Source organism: Plectropomus leopardus, chromosome 16 (genome assembly GCF_026936395.1).
Source record: "Plectropomus leopardus strain MGB_pleo_1.0 chromosome 16, ASM2693639v1, whole genome shotgun sequence".
NCBI classification, from domain to species: Eukaryota; Metazoa; Chordata; class Actinopteri; order Perciformes; family Serranidae; genus Plectropomus; species Plectropomus leopardus.
Window position 1 is genome coordinate 22,368,983 of NC_142191.1, and position 20,716 is coordinate 22,389,698.

General features: G+C 36.5%; 1 protein-coding gene and 1 long non-coding RNA gene across 5 annotated transcripts in view; one reads left to right on the forward strand and one right to left on the reverse strand.

The window, feature by feature from the left end:
* Positions 1 to 20,716, forward strand: part of LOC121955317 (exostosin-1) — a 268,903-nt gene that overhangs the window by 118,069 nt on the left and 130,118 nt on the right. The window lies entirely within an intron of this gene.
* Positions 7,319 to 15,010, reverse strand: LOC148186892 (uncharacterized). The gene is made up of 7 exons (XR_015779165.1): positions 13,317 to 15,010; positions 13,084 to 13,172; positions 11,031 to 11,070; positions 9,930 to 10,899; positions 9,655 to 9,794; positions 9,038 to 9,077; positions 7,319 to 8,864 (listed from the first exon to the last, which is right to left on the reverse strand). It is a non-coding gene; the product is annotated as an uncharacterized LOC148186892 (long non-coding RNA).

The following is a 20,716-nucleotide window of genomic DNA, read 5'->3' on the forward strand; positions in this document are numbered from 1 at the left end:
TGGGTTATTTTTTACTAAGAAGTCACAAGATGACATATTTTGACTGCTAAATCTGCACTAGTGTTCTTCACACAATACTCAGTGACCACACAGAGCAAAGTGGGAAAAAGAAAACAGAAATCACAAATGTGCTCATTCCACAGGATTTTAATCCCACAATTGGTTAGAAACATAATATAAATAAATATTTAATATGATATAAATATCATATTAAATCCCTGCTAAAGGCATTTTGCAGTGCAAAACCACGCAAGAACAATAAACTGCAAGAAAATAACATAATTTGACTGTGGAGGAGCTCTTAATAAACTAACAGACACGATTTGAACATATTTCTTCCCATATTTAGGTGGTTTTACTGTGAAATCGTCAGAGGGTGTTTATCCAGCAAACCTGAGAATGCAACAGCAGATCATTCATGCAGTTTTTACTTAATCTTTGCACTCCATGATAACCAAAAAACCTAAGATAACACCTGAATAATAATATATAATACCCAAGTTTAATACTTATTTTAAAATAGAAATATAGTTTCTTATCAAAGTGATGGAAAATGATAAATTATTATTTATTCACGTACAGTGCCTAAGTACATTTTTTAGGTACTTGTACATCAATTTTTCATTTACTGCTACTTTTTCCGTTTGCTACAGATCAGAAACAAATATTGTAGTTTTAACTCCACTACAATTATTTCATACTTCATAGTTTATAATAATATAATAATAATAATAACATATTAATATTATTATTCTGAAATGGACCGCTCTGCATAATGAGTACTGTTACTTTTGCTAGAACTTTTCGCTAAAACATACTTTATCATAGTCAAATTTTGAATGCAGAAATTTTACCTGCGACAGATTGTTTCCACATTGTGGTACCATTCAAAGTGCTGTATGTAACTCTGGGAAAGATGGTTGAATGTTGAGTCTAACCCAAAAGCGTCTTTCTCAAAAGTTACATACAGCACCTTTAAAGAGTAACTTAATAACGGGCTTAATAGCAGTGTTTTGTTACCCTCTCTGGTTGAAGGTTTTAAGACTCTTTCACCGGAAATGTGCTTATGCAAGCTGTAAAGTTAAACCACTGGAGGTCAGCAAGTTCAAGATTTTCACCGGGTGTTAACTTACTCTTTGGTGAAAGATCTGACTGCTTCTCTCACCACTGCTTCACCTCAGCTTTAAAAGATCACTCTGTCCTGAGCCTCACATACAGAGATATTATGATGGGATGTTTGTATACACCAGCAGTCCAGTGTTACCAGTTCACATGCAGCCACCTTCCCATTTATAGGCAGCTCTCTGAAAAGGTCAAACAAAGTGTCAGGGCCACATGAATTCTTTCCATCTATCAGTCTCTTTTGCACTTGCGTAATTTGTATGCAATCACTCAACTTCTATGTATCCAAAATGTCATTCTGCTTTATTATAACCTGCTGCCCAAATCCTTCACACCAGTGTACACAACATTGTCTCCTATGAATTATATCTGCATATAAACAAACTTTTTTCATATTTATGTTGTGGTGAACACATAATTGCTACTTGGGTTTGTGTCCAGACTCCTGTCTAAGGTTTAGGCAACAAAAATACTTTGGTTAAGTTTAGAGAAAGATTGGGATTTGAGTTTATTGTTAATGAAAAAAAGGCAATAATTTAAAAAAAAAAAATGCTGTAGTCACTACAAGTGGATAACTTATGGCAGGATTTCCTAGTTGAATAGAAGATGTAATTTGCTTGGCTATGGCTGGGTGATACAGAGAAAATCCAATATTATGAAATATTGTTTTACCCCGATATTAATATTGTGATGATATTCAGGGTTCCTTCATAAAAATACCAACATATGTCTAACATTATCCATCATCATCTACATCCCGCATTCTGTTGTAACATGCAGTAATGTATAACTTAAAAGTAACAATAGCAAGCGCCGGCAGTTTGCTTATTCACAAATGCCTGCATAGTGCGTGTTTACGGGCCTACCCATTTTCAGGTACTGAAATGGAGTAGTGGAAATGGATTGAAATATTATGGAAAAGTTTCAGAATAGTTTTGAAAATTCATTGATAAAATGCATGAAAACTGAGGATATTATAAGGTTGACTGTTGGTCCTTTCACAAAATATTTACTTACAATATAACCTTATCCAAAATCTAAGATGTTATCTAGTCTCATATTACCATAATAATATGATGCTGATATATTACCCAGCCCTACATATATAAATATATATACACACACACACACACACACACACACACACACACATATATATATATATATGTATATATTCTAGGAGACAGGGTTGCTGGTGTATGAGGTTAAATACTCATATTTTAAAAGTATTAGAGAAGTACAACAGAAATGAAACTGTACGATGCATAAGCAATCAAATAGAGAACCTCACCAGCAGACTTCCTCCTGAGCAGTTGTTAACTGACTGGGATAAATGATTTTAGTACAACAAAGGAGCGGTCATATTATGATTGCTACGCTTCATAGGTTTAATCCTGTGGTGTGAAGCAGCAGGTCTTAACCCCGATTTGTGACTGTCTCTCATTTCATGGGCTTTGGATTTAAAAAATCTGACATGTTGCGTTTTGCTCTGCGTAATGAGGTTTGTAATAAGATCAGCCTGCATGACACCAGGATCACAGTTATTTCTCTGTTAGCAAGCATTGGGTTTCTGTTAGACTTTGATCTGAGCAGAAAGCTCTTCCTCTCTCTGTATGGATTTGGTGGATTGACAGAAGAAAAGGAGTTAGTCTTGTTCTTTCTGTCTGCTCAGTGTGTCTCTCTTAATGTCTCGCTCAGCCACTTTATCATTAACTGGGGCCACTTTGGAGAGGGGGAACAAAGATTCTTGGTAATAATGGTTAATCGCCATCAGTGTGAAATTTTGTAAGCATGTGCATCTGTTTGTGTGTCTTCTTATGTCTCCTCAGTTGTGTATGATAGGGCTGCTATTGTGATTTTGTAATATATTAATCATTTTGTCTCTATAAAATGTCAGAAAATTGTGAAAATAGGTCCATCAGAATTCCCCTTAACCCAGTGACATCTTCAAAATATTGTTCACTTTGTCAGACTGATAGTCCCAATTCGAAACACATTGAATTTAAAGTGATGTAAAATTGAGAAAAACCATAAAGTTTTTTTTTGAAGTTAGAATTTACAAATGCATTTTTACTTGAAAACGACTTAAATAGCAAATTTCGCCAGCACATCCACTTTAAATCACGGATGACCTGATCAGAATTTGGTGATCAAAGGTCAAGGTCACTGTGACCTCTTCCGTCACATTCTTGTGCAATACAGTAAACACTAACTGCAACTTGAGAGGTTTGCGGTGGTAATTGCAGTTTTTCTTAAATCTTCTGTACAATTGGTCCTTGTCGATCTGTGCATCATTTAGAAGCCACACAGTTCACTGTATGTTTCCCACATCCTGTCCACGTCACGCTTCACAGTTTTTTGGTTGTCTGTTTAAAGGAACAAATATTTTAATCCAATGCAGCTGTGTACACCTGCTGTGTGATGGCATGCATTTCACCTGCACACCTGCTCAACCGGAGGTGTCTCTTTTAGGTTTCGGGTCAATATTTTCTCCAGTGCATCCAGTGTAAGCACCAGAGGGCTGAAGCTAACGCTGATGTGTTGTTTTCACTACATGGCTGCTATTAAAACTGTCTCTTCAGATGTGCCACATGAATACACATAAAACCCCCATACACATGAAGTATTACACAGCCCTCTGCTGGCTCACTCGGTCATGTATAGCGCCGACAGTGCAGGATGACACAGCTGTACACGGGCCTCCTGCAGTGATTTTATGAAGCTCAGTCAAACCAGAGAGCAGAATCAAAACAGCCTTCAACTTTTAATGGATTTACCAGTGGGGGGAGGCTGCATATCTGTTTATGTGTGTGTGTGTGTGTGTGTGTGTGTGTGTGTGTGTTGCAGCACAAGGAGGTTTTTGCTTATCCTTAGCTCAAGAAGAGTGGACATAACAAAACAGAGAATGCTGCTGTCAGCTTTGCACATAATTTCCCTTGAAAGGTTATACTAGATAGTAATTTAGATGTCATTTTTAAAGATAAAAACACTTCTACCAGAGTGCACTAGTGGGTCTTTATGATGCATGTCAAATACCAGTCAAAACAATTTTTTTGGCTAAATTTTAACTACATAAAATGCAGTTATCTAGACAAATGACCCTTCACTTAGCTTTAGGGCTGCCCCCTAAAAGTTGAAGTTTTGAATCATCCGTCGACAACTCTTAAGTGAACTGAGATTCTTCCAGTCAAGCAGTCAATTTTTTGTTCTTTTTTGTTTGTCTGTCAGTGTGCAGTGTACTTCTAGTTACATACCACTCATGCTGCTCTCTGGTGCAGGCAGCTGCGTCTGTGTCTGCAGCTCCCTGAAGGAAGAGAGGCCTGGTCAGGCTCTAAGATGTTATCTTTTTACTTCTGCTTGTGAATTTCCAGCTCACAGCAACTTATTACAATACAGTCTCTGGCTTTTGTTTGATATCGTGCGTTGGTACGCAGTAGCTCAAAGGGCTAACTTAGCTTCTGTACTATATTATGTGAAGGTTGCTGTCACCCTGATTGTCCTGCCAAACCCTGTTCAAATTAAACTCTACAGCATAAGTAAATATTCAAATATCAAACAGCCAAATCTGATTCCACTGACATAATTCTGAGTAGCGTGCCCCAGGGATGACGTTTTTCTGTAGGCTAGCCCAGAACCTAACGTGGCCTTGATTCCCTCGTTAAAAAGCCTATAGGATTTTTCCATTGGATTTTGGATCATAACAGAAAATAAGCTCTGTGGTAAACAAATGTGTATGATACTTACACATCACTCAGCAAGATAATTGCCACAAATTACCAACACTTTGGGGATTTTTGAAGCCTAAAATATAGTCACCAGAGGTTAAAGCTAATGCTAGGCTATAACAAACTACACTATGGTTGCATTGCTACGAGGCTGTCAAGCTGTGTTTGGCTTGATGATGTTCTGTAGTGTCATTTAGCAGTTTGTTAGCAACCATCCTTTTTAAAACACACAAAAGCTTCAAAATTCACTGTGGGGTATTTACTGATGTGTTTTATGTTGTTGAACAAAATGTGAAAGTCTCTTAAGCTTGTGTTAACCACAGATCTTATTTCAGGCTTCTGAAGAAAACCTTTTCAAAAAAGCCATTGATTTTGAGACGATGAAACTGGAGGTGCTGAAATGCTAACTGATTTCTGGGTTTGGGGACTCCTTACTGGGGTTCTCTATTACCAGTACTCCTACCACGGACAGTACTGCTTCAGCGGACCGCATGTCATCTAAACAACCACTTTTTTTTAACCCCAACCCCCCACCTGCAGTTTTTCCTTTACGAAAAGAAAGAACAGCCAAATTTTTCTATGCTATCTGAGCTTTTCCTGTGTCTAAAGCATAAACGCTAACAAGAGAACATGCCCCTTAGTGGGGCAGCAAAGCCTTATCTTAATTCTGCTGCAACACAAAATTGCTCATGCATGAAAAATACCAGTATTTCTAAAGAAAATAATGAAGTGAGCGGTTTTTATTTTGCTCCTTGAGGCAGCGAAACAACAGAAATTGTGAAGGGCCATGAAAACATATTTTTGATATGTTTATTGATATCCACTGTGTATATCTGTCTGTTTTTCTGCCTATTTGCCTCTCTGTTTTTTGTGTCTCAGTCTGTTTGTCAGCTGTCTACCTGTCAAACTGTCTATTTCTCTGCTGCTCTGCTGAAAAGAGCAAAGAGTTGAAAAGCAAGAGCAGGCAGACAGAAAGAGAGAAAGAGAGAGAGACATAGAGAGAGAGAGAGAGCGCAGTAATTGCTCTTGGGGATTGTATCCACATTTGGCCACTACTTGGGAGATTGGTGACATCCACCATATTGATCAGTGCATTTAACACCTATACACACACACACACACACACACGCACACGCGCGCGCACACACACACACACACACACACACACACACACACACACACACACACGCACGCACGCACACACACACACACACACACACACACACACACACACAAGCACACATCTATGTGCTAGAGCAGTAAAACTTGATCCCATAGCCACACTCCTCATTTCAAACCTGGCATGCTTCTATTGTGACTCTTTCCCTTACCCTAATCCTCCTCACAACATCTTTATCTTCCCATTTCTTGCTCCACTGTACATTGTTTTTTGTGGACCCTCCTTACATTCCACTTGCACTGTATGTGGCGTGTGCACATTTTTATTACGAGCAACTCTGAGGGAGACATAAACGACATGTGAACCAGCTCTACTGAATAAAAGGCGCATTTGGTCAAACTGTATTGTATTAATTATTATAATCCACATACTTTATTCTTAGACAGCAGGGTAACCACATTATGTTAATTTGGCCACCTTGTTGCTAACGCACAGCAACAGGTGCTAACAAACAATAAAGATCAGGATGCAAGCCATCATCCCTCAAACTAAATAATAAGTCTGACTCTAAAAATAAAATTACAAAGTGCTTTAAACTGAGAAAAAAAATCATAACAATAATTATTATTATTATTAGTATTAGTATTATTTCACTCTATCTTCACCAGTTGGCTCAACAGCTTATATGAATGGTGAGAATGTGTAATGTGAGTAAGTGAGCGTCACCTGACTCTCGGATGCGGCTAAAATCATATTGACTGAACTGTCATCAAGACATACAGACCTCTCATGCATTTGATAAGCAGATGTCAGGACCCACGCTGACTACATGAATTCCTCCCCCCTCATGTATTAATGACGTGTCGATAAAGAGCTCTCCTATTACACCCGCACCCATCTTTAACCTTGATGCTGTTCTGTTTGTGTGTGTCTGCCCTCTGTTATAGCTCTTCTATTATTTACCACGCTCCTCTGTCTGGGTAGGGCTTGTGTGTGAGGCCAGCAATCGCCTCAAGGTAAACAAGCACTGCCAATGACACGGGTGACCCTCACACACACAAACACACACATACCTTTCTAACCTCATCCGTCCTCTGACCACATCTCATTTCCAATCGATATGTTTTAAGCGAAGCCCCATCCGCCCAAAACAAACTTTGCCTGCTTGGGTTGGTGTGTGTTTGTTTTACTCTATGGGGGAGATTAAGGTGTCATTTCCAGGGTTGGTCTATGATGCTCTTTAGGTTGTTTTCAGGCGACAGTGAGAGAGATCCATCATCCCTATCTTTGACAACTCAGCCTGCCTGGACTCCTCTCTCTGAGGCTAGTGTAGGAAAGAGACAGGACGGGTTTACACACATGCAAAGCTTTATTGTCATAACGGCACTTAAGAAATTCATTCCAGAGGTACTTAATTGGATTTAACAAATCCTCATATCCAAATGATGAACTAGATCTTTTGGCAGTGCCAAAAAAGCTTATTATTTTATGGCCTTACTGTTACCATAAAGTACACTACACACTGGTTGTTCACATTTTGGCAAATATGCACCATTAAAAGTATGCTGTATTAGCTATCATCATGAATGTACAATAAACTATTACTGGTTTACTTTGATACTGAGGGAGACTTAAAAACGTGATATTAAACTTGGATAATGTGAGTATCTCTACGTGGCATGGCAGGAGTACCAAACATGTTATAAGTTCATGTGACTTTGACCGTCGCCATGTGACGACTTTGGAGTGAGACTGGGTTGCATCAGAAAGCCAATGGGATTTTTTTCATAGGATTTTTGGGTCTTTGCAGAAAATGAATTCTGTTGCAAACAAATATTTATGATACTTCTATGCTGTGTTCAGCAAGATTATCTTCACAAATAATCACTACTTTTCTAGTTTTCAAAGGCTAAATGCAATGGCTATAAGTAAAAAGCCAATAAACATCGCAAAAGCCGTTAAAAGCTGTTAAAACATTAAACACTAAATTCACATGACCTTTTAGGTCTTATTTCCTGGGGCTGTATGCCGCTAAAGGGAACTTTCTGTCAAAAAATTCCACCATTATAAACATCCTAAAATGTCCCCATTGCAAGCATCATTTTCACAGTATGTTACCATAGAATTCCCTTAAATCCCTATTGCTGTTTTTTTTTTACAACTAATATACAATATTAACTTCTTCCATAGAAATATATGTTACTTATGAATAAATGTAATTTTGACTAACTGTTGTTTCACTTGGGGTTTTTTTTATTTACCAAAACAGTTCTGAAGCAAAACTGTTGCACTTTAGGTAGCATATTCACACACAAATAAAAATTAACAAAAAAACAATATAGGCACAAATATTTATTTTATTAACAGTACTTTTACTGTTAATCGTCTGAAAAGTGAAAAACTGGGGATATTACTTGGTGTCATAAACTTTCTGTAGGCTAATGCTACTTTAAACAGACACAAATGCTAATTACAAGAACAATATACCTTTAGATATATCAACATTTTATACTAAAAGTTAAGTAAAAATAACTATTTTCTTTTATTGTCACTGCACATTGCAGTAACTTACTTCCTTGACTGCTAACACAGATGATTCAGAGTATTTTATTTGTAGTTTTACTCATCAGGACAGTTTGCAATATTAAGCCGTTTCACATTTGTCAAAACCATTGAATTCTTTGCTTCAGCAACCAGATACTTTTTATTAAAGGTTTTCTTATCCATAGCAAAGCACAAAACTATAGAAGCTGCAAGGCAATGCATGTCATCTCATAAACTAGAGTATAGACTTTAAAAACAGCATCTTTGTACAAATTCAGTTCTGCAAAAGTGGACGTTTAGCATTTTTTGGAGGTGGTGGGACGGGTCTTTGCTGTTGATTTGGTGGTCCATTCCTGGTTAAAAGATGGAGTCAAGATACAGATTTGAGTTTGTGGGAACATGATTCAGCAACTTCTGTAATTTATACTCTATGCTTTTCTTAGTTGTTTTGACAATGTTGTATTGTTTGAAGGTTGTTTGTCTGTCTTTTTGATATTGACAGTGAGTATCAGTCAGAGGTTCTTACCCTTGAGCCCCCTCATCATTGGCAATGCGGTTTTGGTACTCTAAATAGACAAAGACATGAAAACATGTTATCACTATAATCTTTAATAATGTTCAGAATCAACTGGACACTAATGATGATCTTCATTGTTATTACTGTTCTGATTATTTCCGGTATCAAACTATTGAACTGGCAAATACTGAATCTATAGCATTCTTCAGTAACAGATAGTACGTTAAAGGGGAGCTTCACCCATTTTCAGAATTCATGCATTTTATTCCTATTGTCCTATTGACAGTCCTAAAATATTATTAGAAATGAACATCTCTCTCACAAATCCAAAGACTAAGAGAGCTGAAACGTGTGCAATGTCATACTGTAAAAAGTCTGGAGTAATTTTTAAAGTATTTTACTTAACTGCATTTATTGAGTAAAACATACCAGCATGTAATATAATAAACATTGTAAATATATATGCTTTTTAATTATGCTTTTTTCACATATTTGCTGTTTCAGATTAGTTGATTGTAAACTTAATTTCCAGAGCTTTTCCCTGAAAGTTTATTCATGCATGATTTCTACCAAATTGTTGTTTATGTAAATCAGATGTCTAACTGTTAAAGTCCACAGAGATTTACCCTTCCATCCAGCTTTGGCACCGTGGTATATGGCCTTGGCCCCGTTCCATAAGTTTTTTAAGTGTTTGAAAATACACTCCCCGGGCTCCGCCATGAGGACAACCAGCGACAGCACAAGAAAGATCGTAGCACACTTCATCCTGAAAAACACATCACATGTTGCTCAGACGCATTCATTCATCCAACAATAAAAGAGGGGCACAAGTTCCAGTATATGTTCAGTGCCCACCCAAATATAACCCAAAGACAATAAAGTTAAAAGAAAATAGCTTTACCTGATTGATCGTCAGAGGCAAACAAGAGAAAAATGAGCTACTGACAGATCCTCTGGTGATGTGAATGTCTGTGCCAACCAGTTGTGAGGCACTGGTGTCTTTATAAAGGCATGAACTTGCATCCACAGTGTCTGGTATCATGGCATTAGTCATTGTATTATGCAATGTCAAGTTCTGTAGAAAGATGAGGAGATGTTGTAAATTCATCTTGTTTTTCAAGCAGTAAGTGATTCGACTCTTTTTTTTTCACCTGTTTAGAAACACCCTTGACTTTAAGTATAAAGTAAAATTGTTCTGATTGTTAACCATGATAAAGTTAGGAGGTGCTAGTTCTGTTTTGTTAACATGTTTAAGGAAATACAAATATCACTGACTAGTTTTCAATGAGCAGAGTACAGATTGAATTTTTGTTTGCTGAAGTTGATAAAAATTGATTTCATTAAACTTGTTATGGTTACGTTGCAACAACTTCACAAAATGAATATTTGCCAGATATATGCCAGATTTTGCATCTTTACTAGCTACTGTAGTAGCATAGAGTTTTGCACAATTCCCGTGCATGATGTTTCTAAACAGAAGAATTGTATCTCCTTATCTGCAACATCAGCAGTCAGCATCCTGAATTCCGTGTTTAAAACAAACAGTGTTAAAAAGTAATATAATACATATTACACAGTGGTCTAACTGTAAATTCCTGTATGACTGAATTTATAGTGATTTTGACAAAGAAACTTTATGTAATGTGGATCTGTGACTTGCTCTCCCTTATATTCACTGAAATACTACCACTAAGCACAATCTGACTTTTTGTACTGCAGTTTTATTCGTCATCACAAAGCATCATAATGGGCTCTGAATCCCCATTCGCATGGCTTAAAAATGGCACATGAACTCTCAGAGCTGGTAATCTGCAGGAGCTTGACCGTTGTCTGAGTTGTCAGAGCCTTCTTGCTGCAAGCTGGACCCATACCTTGGTGGGTGAAGAATTTAAGATATAGATTTTAGTTTGTGAAATCCTGACCAATTCAGCTCATTCACCATTCATACATATTATATTTCTGTTGAATATTAAATCCAAAACAGTTCCAAAGGAGCCCTTACTTTCTTGCCATCTTCCGCATGTCATGGGCCTTTCTGTGCGCTGAACAGACAAGGAGATTAGAGTGAAAAAAACATCAAAATACATATAGCATTATATTATAGCATTACATTATTAGATTAATTAGTATAATTATATTAGTATATCATATATTTTTTTAAATAGTTGAATAGGCCTGTCCAACTCCTCCTGAGGGCACCAGAAGGTGGAAGATGCTGTATTAACAGATCAATAATGGCATAATAAAACACAGCTGTAATTCATCTTTTTACAAATGCTAACAGCCTTTTTGTCAGATATGTAGTCACATTTTAAAAACTCTTAACACAATTAATACGTGCTTTTCACTTATCAGAGGATGGTGGTGGCTGGGTGTAACCGTATTGAGTCTGGTTTGCAGTTTGTTGATAGAGTATGTGCATGTGGACAAAGTTATTTTTGCCTTTTGTAATGTAGATTTGGAATTTTTTGGACAAAATGGAGATTTGTGCTGAAAATGAACTATTTGGCTAATTGTTCGATGTGGTGTGTTGCTATGTTAAGAGTTTAAAGAAAGTAATTTAAAAACACACTTCTGGGATTTTCTTAATAAAAATAAAAAAAAATAAATATTAGACTCACACAAAAGTAATCTCTCTCAGTCATCTAAGTGAACCTGCCCTCTGCCAGTATTTTTTATTCAACTTACTTTGGTTTGTTCAGGATGTTTCTGGGTGTTACCCTTTGGGAAATGTTTTGTAACATTGAGCCAATAGCAGCACAAGGTTGGGACACTAGCTGCAGGTCTGTGTGTCTGTTTGATCGAGGCTGAGGTTGAGCTGCACTCACAAGCATGCACTTCAGCTAAATTCCCTCAAAATCCTGCATCACCTTACTGCACGGCTGTGCTGTGATTTTGCTTTGTTTATGTTTGTACTTTAGAACGTATACCGCTGTGAAACAATCAGAAAACAACATTTTAATTTCTCTGATTCGCAGCTTTGCTGTAGTGAATACAGCTCCTTCTCTGTATTCACTCTCTAGCTCGCTCAACCAACATGTCGTCGAGGAGAGGGAGCCAAGTTTGAATGTGTTTGTATTGTGTTACACAATGTGTAACAGTAAGCAGCAAATCCTGCAGTGCAGGCAAACATTTGTCAGCATCTGTAAAAAAAAAAAAAAAATTAAAAAAAAAGAATTTAGACTATGTCTATATAGGAGAAGTATAATCATTGTTACCAAATAGTGTACATTAATAAACATTTAAAATGTCCTCATATCTGCTCACAGATGCATTGTATTTGGAAAGTATTTATTAGATTTTTATATACTGCTTAGAAATGATATTTGTATATAACTAATCTGAAACAGCAAATTCATTCTGAGGGAAATGTAATATCGAGCACATTATGTTTTCCATTTACATGATGGGGAAATTTTGCTAATCAACGAATCTGGCAAGTCTTAAAAATGTTGATAGTGAATAGGGAGCGTGATAATATTGGAACGTCATCGACATCGACAGATATTGGCTTTAAAAAGAAATTTGGGAATTTTTTTATATAAAGCGATTTCTGCTTATATCACAAACTGGTATATATTTTTATTTGACAAAGTGAATATGTGCAAAACATCAACAACAAGTATTTTTCCTGTTTTGCACAATGAATGAACATTGAAAAGCATCGTATTTTATGCCTCCATCCACTGGTGGTCCATCACTATAAGAGTAAGCATAACACAATTTTAAATCCAGCACATACGATAACTGATGATCACTCAAATGAGTTTGGAAAAAAGTGGATATATCAACACTAGTATCAGCTATTGGCAAAAGTAGTTTTTATCAGCTTATTGGATATCGGCAAAAAATCCAGTATCTTGCATCCCTACTACTGAACATATCTATGAGATACATGAATGAAAAATTAAAACTCCAAATGATTTTTAGCAACTTTCACAAAAATTTATTTCAATGCATTTTTTGCACATTTTATAATACTGCTTTGTTCTCAACTGTCTGAATTAGCCTTTAGTGTCAAGTTGAAACTGATTGTATGTTCAGTTTTGATTTACCTTTCCATTCTTTCTTTGCACCTCTCCACATGGCTTTTATGCCTCCAAACAGCCCACACTCCCACAGAAACATCACAACATACTTCATCCTCAAAAAACAAAAAGACATCACGTTGGCAACATTGAGAACCAGCGCGTTTTATTCATTACATTTTTTTTTTTTTACCTTTTTTTTTACAAAGCATTTGCTTTTGTCAAAATAGCATGCATTAGGATCAAGTTTTACTTCTTACCTTTCCACAGATTGTGTTTGAGAGAGCGCAAAATGAGCAGGGTGAGATCTATAGGTGGTCAACCGCTTAGCCTGACAGTTGTGAGGTACCTGCCTCTTAAGAACAGAGATCTATTGTTTTCCTCATCTTAAGCTCCAAATTTAGTCTTTTGCAACACTGATTTCTCCAGACATGACACGATATTGATCTAATCTCAATTTCATATTCTACTTCCACAAATTCAAAGTTTTTTCAAGACGTGAGAAAATAAGTTTTCTTGTGTTCGTCAAAAGGCTGATTTAACTTTTTCTAAATACATTTGAAACACAGCCTAAATGTGATGCTATGTTAACAGTTGCACATAGCGAGTGAAGGCTCAATATGTTTCTCTGTTAAGTGATTTGACTATTACAAGTTGTCTGCATGAAAGGATAGGAATGTAGTTTTGAAAATTTTAAAATATTGTCAGCTTCCCATATGTATATTGAAACAAATTTTATTTAAATAGTTTCTCTTGTCCATACTTGCTATTTCTTCCAAAAGTGAATTTAATGTATTAACTACCCTTGTTTTGTAAATAAATATATGTCAAAGTTTATCTGGAGTTAATAGGATGCTGTAGCAGATTTTGAGAACTCTTAACTCACATTTAGGCTACATTCACAAGCAAATGTGACGCAGATCGTTGCCCGTCTGTGTGTCCGTTCATTAGTCTGTCCAAATCTCGTGAACAGGATACAACAGCAACAACAGCTCTAGGGAAATTCGTCAAATTTGGCCTAAACATGAACTGGGACTCAGCGATGAAGTAACTAGATTTTGGTAGTGAAAGGTCAAGGTCACTGTGACCTTACATCCTTCTAATCCTAATGAATGTGATATCTCAAGAAGGCCTCTAGGGAATGTCTTCATATTTGGCACAAATGTCCATTTGGGCTCGACGACAAAATTATTGGATTTTGGTGTTTAAAGGTCAGGTCACTGGGACCTTGCATCCATCGCATTTTTATGAATATTATATTGCAAAGGGTATAACAAAATTTCCCCAAAACTGGCGCACGCACGCATGCACACACACACACACACACACACACACACACACACACACACAATAACTGCTGAGAGGAAACTGACTCACTTGAAACACTCACTCCTGATACTAATTAATGTAAATCAGTATGATTATAAATGTCATTACATACATAAATTACATTTTTATTTTGACAATCTTATTCTAAAAGGTGTTGTTTTTTGACTGAAGCACTTCCCCCTAATTCCAAAAGACTAATGCTGCTTTATCAGAGGCACAAGCAAAAGAAAGACATTTGAAGAGTAAGTCTTATATAAACTAATTAGCAAGAACATATTTTTTCACATCAACTGTAACAAAGTTATACATATACATTTACCCAGAACCAAATAAATTATCATTAAGCATAAATATAAGTCATTTAAATAAAACCACACCGCACAGATCACCTTTTTAAACAGCTTTATTCAGCTAGACAGCTTGCAATGTTGTGCAATTTTAGATTTTCAAAACCAATCAAAGCTGTGCCAAAAGTAACTATATCTAAAGTATTTCATGCAAACTTAAGAGTACAGTTATGTTAACTCGTGTTTTTTTATTTTTTTTTTATTTGTTTGTTTGTTTTTTTTGCTTTGCGGAGCGGAAAGCTACTGCTCAAATCATTTTCATAGAATGAATAGATTCATTTCTGTCCACTTGGTTGATTATTGTCCACTTGTCTTCTGCTTCCATCCCTAGAGAAGGCAATCAAAAATTTTAATAAGTGAATAACTTTTGCAATCATTTTTAAGCATATATGACAGTTATTTACAGATTCAGGAATTTTAATTGAGTCAACTTAAGTCTCTGTTGTATCATTCTGAAATTACACATTTTTTTCATGTTGACATTTTCTATACCAAATGATCAATTTGAGACAATAATCTAATGAACCAGAAGAACTGATAATAGAAATTGCAGATTTTATTTATCAGCAAGCCCTCTAAATTAATACAATACACACTTTTCCTTGATTTGTTGCCTTGCCTCAGGTTTGAGGTTTTTTTTACCTGTCTCGCTGATATCAATTGTCAGAAGGACTTACCCTTCACTCATCCTGCTCTGTGTTTGGTGTGCTAAACAGACAAAAGATAAAGATGACATAAATTAACAAATGTGATCTTGTCATCACAGTTCAGCAATTTATTTATATTTATATTAACATAATGAGGAAATGAGGTCTATCTGCAAAGATCGAAACAAAGGAACACTTGTGATTTACCTCTCCATCCCTCCCTGGCACCCCTGAATGCGGCCTTGGCTCCTTGCCAGAAATTTTTTATGTGTCTGAAAAAACAGTCCCCGGGTTCGGCCATGAGGACGACCAGCGTCAGCACGAGAAAGATCATAACAAACTTCATCCTGAAAAAGAAAAAAAAGAAAAAAAAAAAACACAACTAGAGTCATTTTTATAACATGATAACACCAGGCAGCACTACTCTGCACCTCATTTGTACTCTGTACCTTCATATATTTTAGATTTTTATTAATTTTGTTCATTGCAGTTTTTATTTTATTTTGTATACTGAGCATATTTCATAGAAAAGATTTCTCTTGAATAAAAAGAAAATTATTTTCTTTGAATATATTTTCTTAGCTATCACATATCTTTTCATTAGCTGTATGAATTTATCCAACAATATAGCAAGGCTACATGTCATGATAAATCACATATCGTAATGACTCTGCATTTAGTGAAGTAAAACAAAGATGAAATATCGGCTTTTTTACCTTCCCACAGACTGATAATCAGAGTCAGAAAAGTTGGCAAATAAAGTGAAGTTGCAGTTGTGGAATCTCCAGTTGGTCTGAATTTTTGTACACCACTGTTGTAAAATACCAGTCACTTTGAGTGGGTGGGACAAATGTCAGATTCTCAGTACTAATTAGCAGTAGCGTAATATTTTTTAACACCTTTTTTTTCACATTCTAACTTCACAAATTCTTCAAACCATGACAAAGTGGTTAGTCTCAACATTAAACTTCCATCTGTGAAGTGAAACTAAACAAACTGTAATGTCACGTAAATTGCAATTATGTTATTGTTACAGTGGTGCACACAGGGTCGTATCACAATGAACTCATAGCTAACACAGACAAAGTACACTGAGTCTAAGCCTGCAGAATGAAATGTATTATTTAAATACTCTGACTTGACTTTAGATTTTAATGCTTCCACAATGGCATTAGTTGTAGGCAGTGTGCCTGGACGATTTATTTATTTATTTATTTATTTATTTTTCAAATTTGGCATCCACTTGGACACCAAGATGAACTGATTAGACTTTGGTGTTACAGGCACAATGTCACTGTGACCTCAGGGAACACGTTTTTAGCCATAACTCAAGAATGAATCCGCTAGTTATGACAAAATTTGATACAAATATCTAATGATGAAGTAGAGACATTTTATATCCAAAAGGTCAAATGTCAAACTGTGACATCATAATTTTTTGCAGAAACACTTTTCTGGACAGTATTTAAAGTCATAGACAGTATTTGGATCTGAAGGGGAAACATTTGGTCAGATACTGAGTCGGTGACACTAAACTCAGGTGTCGACCTTGAAACTGTGCTGGTTGTATCGATCTTCTTTGCTGCTGGGGAGAAGATGTGTGTGAAGCACATTTTAGAATATGCAGCTCCTTTGCAGCGACACCCATAAGGTGGTTTAAGTCACAGCTAAACCTTTTTGTTTCATCCGGCTCCTCCACCACATGCTATTTGGTCTTGCTGATCACTAGCTTCAGGTGATTGTCATTGTACCATGTGTTGAAGCTCTCTATCAGTCCTCTTTACTCAAAAACTTACAGATAACTCTTTAAGTAAAGGCAGCATGTTTCTTTCTGAAGGTTTTTTACTGTGCCAAATTTGAAGAAGCTCCCTCAAGGCCTTCTTGAGACATTGTGTTTATGAGAATGAGATGGATGCAAGGTAACAGTGACCTTGACCTTTACACCAAATGTTGATCAGTTTATTGTTCAGTGTAAGTTGATGTTTGTGTCAGATTTAAAGAGGTGTTCTTGAGATTGTGTAATGAGAATGAGACTGACTCAAGTTACATTGACAAGCAGAGTCAGGGATCCAAACACCAACCCTACAATTACTGGCCACTTAAAGTTGGATTGGCACTAAACAAATGCAGTATTCACTTGTGATTTACACTCCCATCCACTTTGAAACCCTCTCCAGAAAACGTTTAGGCCTCCAAAAACACACTCCCCAGGTTCAGCCATGAGAATGATGAACTTCGACACAAGAAACAGCAAATCACACTTTCTCCTAAAAACCCCTGAGGCCACAGTTCTCTTGCTTCACTTCATTCGTGCATCCAACTTCATAGCAATTGTAAAAGTCACGATATGTGTCAACTGCCAACTTGTCACGTACCCAAAAGACATTGCATTACCTTTTCCACCTCTTGATCTTTAGAGCAACTAAACTGTTTGCTCAAATAGAGCACAGTAAGCAGGCATAAGACCTACAGATGATATGAATCTCTTTGACCGTGTCTGTACCTGTCCCTTTATAAAGCCAGGGCTGGAAAAAAATCTTCACTGTTTGTGCAGTATTCAGTAAAATTATGTTTCTCGTAGCATTTTGCAACAAGTTCTGTGCACAGATGACAAGATGTGGATTTAACACGATCTTCCAGTGTCACTTCTATAAATTCAAGTTTTGCAGGAGAATTGTCTGCTCTTGTCATGTTGTGAAACCAGAATGACTAAGGCCATTTGAGAAAACCAGTGAAGGGGAATGGTCAACATCTTCATCATTGTGTTAAATGATGTGAATAGCTTGACTGTGGCAAGTGTGCAGATCTTATCAGATGTCAAGTCACTGTGATTGTGCAAAAACATTTATCGGCAATCAACACATTGAACATTTTGACACACAATAACAAAAAAGTGAGAAAGAGACACTCATGGGAACTTAATGTGCAGTGAGGACTAAATCATACCTTAAGTATCATGTAGTTTGATCACGTAAGAGGTTCATCCGTGTTGAATTCTCACCAGCTAACTTTAAAGAGTGAGACCTGTAGTTTTAGTCAGTCTTTTTGTGTGCGTTTTTTTTGCTCAATTTACAAACAAACTGGGTGTTTTCCACCTCATACTTTGTTGAATGAAGTGTCATCAGGGCATGTATGTGTTACTGAACAGACCTACCGGGCACAAGCCCAGTGGCCCTAAGAGCCAGAGCCCCCTTGGCCTTTACATACAAAATGTCTCTGAAATAGACATGCACTGTCCAGGAGGTGACAAAAAATTGCAAAGAGATCCAAATGAATTGCAAAGAGACACAAAAATGGCAAAACAGCCACAAAGAGACACAAAATCACCTTAAAAAGACACAAAATGACCTTAAAAACACACTAAAACAACCCCAAAAAGATACAAAATGACCTCAAAGACACACAAAAACAAAAAACAGATACAAAATGACCTCAGAGTGATACAAAACAACTGCAAAAGACACAAAATTGCCTCAAAGACACTCAAAATTACCACAAAGACACAAAAAGAAATGGCTCAACTACAATGAGACATAAAACAACAAAGAGGAAAAAAAAGGCGAAACCTTCACAGAGTCTTGTGCATTACTCCTATGTACTGAGTACTTTATGTCACACAAAACTTTCGGATGTGTTTCAGAGCACTTGTGTCTCACTGCTGAGGTAAAATGCAGTACTGTGGTTCACATAACCTTTGTAGTAATTAATTTATCCAAATACCATAATCACTCGCTAAAATAACTTTGATATAAAATATTTGTTGTAGACACTTATAAATTCACTTTGATGAAACTTCTGTCCGGAAAACACAGAACAGAGACTTCAGAGAGCATTTTTATTACCCCACACCTTATGTTTTTGTGCAGCCTTTAATAGAGCCATTTCCATGACCGTTTTCCTGATCCTGCACCTGCCCACTCCCCCTCGTTTCCTGACCAGTACCAGCTGCTTCTGTAGAGTGTGTTATCTATTTCTGCTCATTACTGCAGGATGTCTGCTCACACCTGCAAACATTCTGACATTCGTACATGCCGGCACAATAGATTGATAATCAATAGAATAAGTCTTCTCTTGCCCTGCAGAGAAAACACATAATTTTACTGTGGCATTAAGAGAGAAATACTGACTTGTCAGTAATGAGAAGTGAAAATACATTCTAGTGCATAATTACTATAATAATTGCAGTGATTGTGGTGTCTCTGGGATTCAGTTTAATTCTATTTATCATGGAAGTTTTTTTTAACTTGGTAATTTTTCCTTGATACTTGTGCTTATACCATAAGTAAGCAGGCTATGTAGATAATAACATAATTGTACTAATTACATGATTGTTGTGCAGTTTGTATATGGTTTTGTTTTTTGTCTGTATGAGTTGTGTTTATTGTCGTTATTTCCTACTTTGTTGAGCTGTAGCCTGCACACAAAGTGAATATCGACTAGTTCAGTCATCTAAATCCAGTTTAGTCAGGGCTCCATCAAAAATAGATGAGGCATGTTGTATTAGTGTTTGTAGTTTTGGGAACTTCTGGAACGCACTTGCTGGAATTTATATAATTGTCTATTATAGAGGCAACTACCAGCCCTGGCAGTCACTTTGCCTCCTGGCAGAGTTCCACATTATACTGAGTGCACTTTTCTGGTTTATATGTTATACTTCCAATGTGTCCATATTTATGGGTCTCTTTGTGGTTATATTTCAGTTCCTGGTCTCTTTTAATAAGGGGAAGTCCGTTCAGAGCAGGGGATGTCTCTTGTTGGACTGGAAAATGTTTGAGGCCCAAAACACAGCAGATGTATTAGTGCGTGTGCAACTACTCTTCCTTTTGTTGATCATGTTACGTAATTATTGTGCAGTTTGCATGCATGCTGGAAATGTAATAATGGGTCACACACAGAATAACACAATACTTCAATAGCACTATTTACCACAAAATAGTAATGGTAGTCATGGTTTTCGTGTGTGCAAATACTGAGCGAGTAAAGATGAAGCTGATTTATTTTCCTAGCCATTATAAATTGTTGGCACTTTGCTGTTGTCTTAATACTGTAAGGCAGTTAATTAATGTCACTGTGTTTTGCTTTTTAAGGGAAAAGGCAAATAACAATTCTGCACGTTTGAGAGAAAGCAGGAAAACAAAACCCAATTCAAACTTCAGTCTCATTATTTACAGCTTGTTTTGATCATTTGGTCATTTGGTGTTGTTCATTTGCAAAACACAGCGTGTAGAGCACACATATCCAAAATTTTAAAAAGAAAAAAACACTAAACGCTAGACAGCAACACTCGGAAAAAAAACAACTGTAGCCAAAAGTCAGTTTGCTCATTTATAACAATTC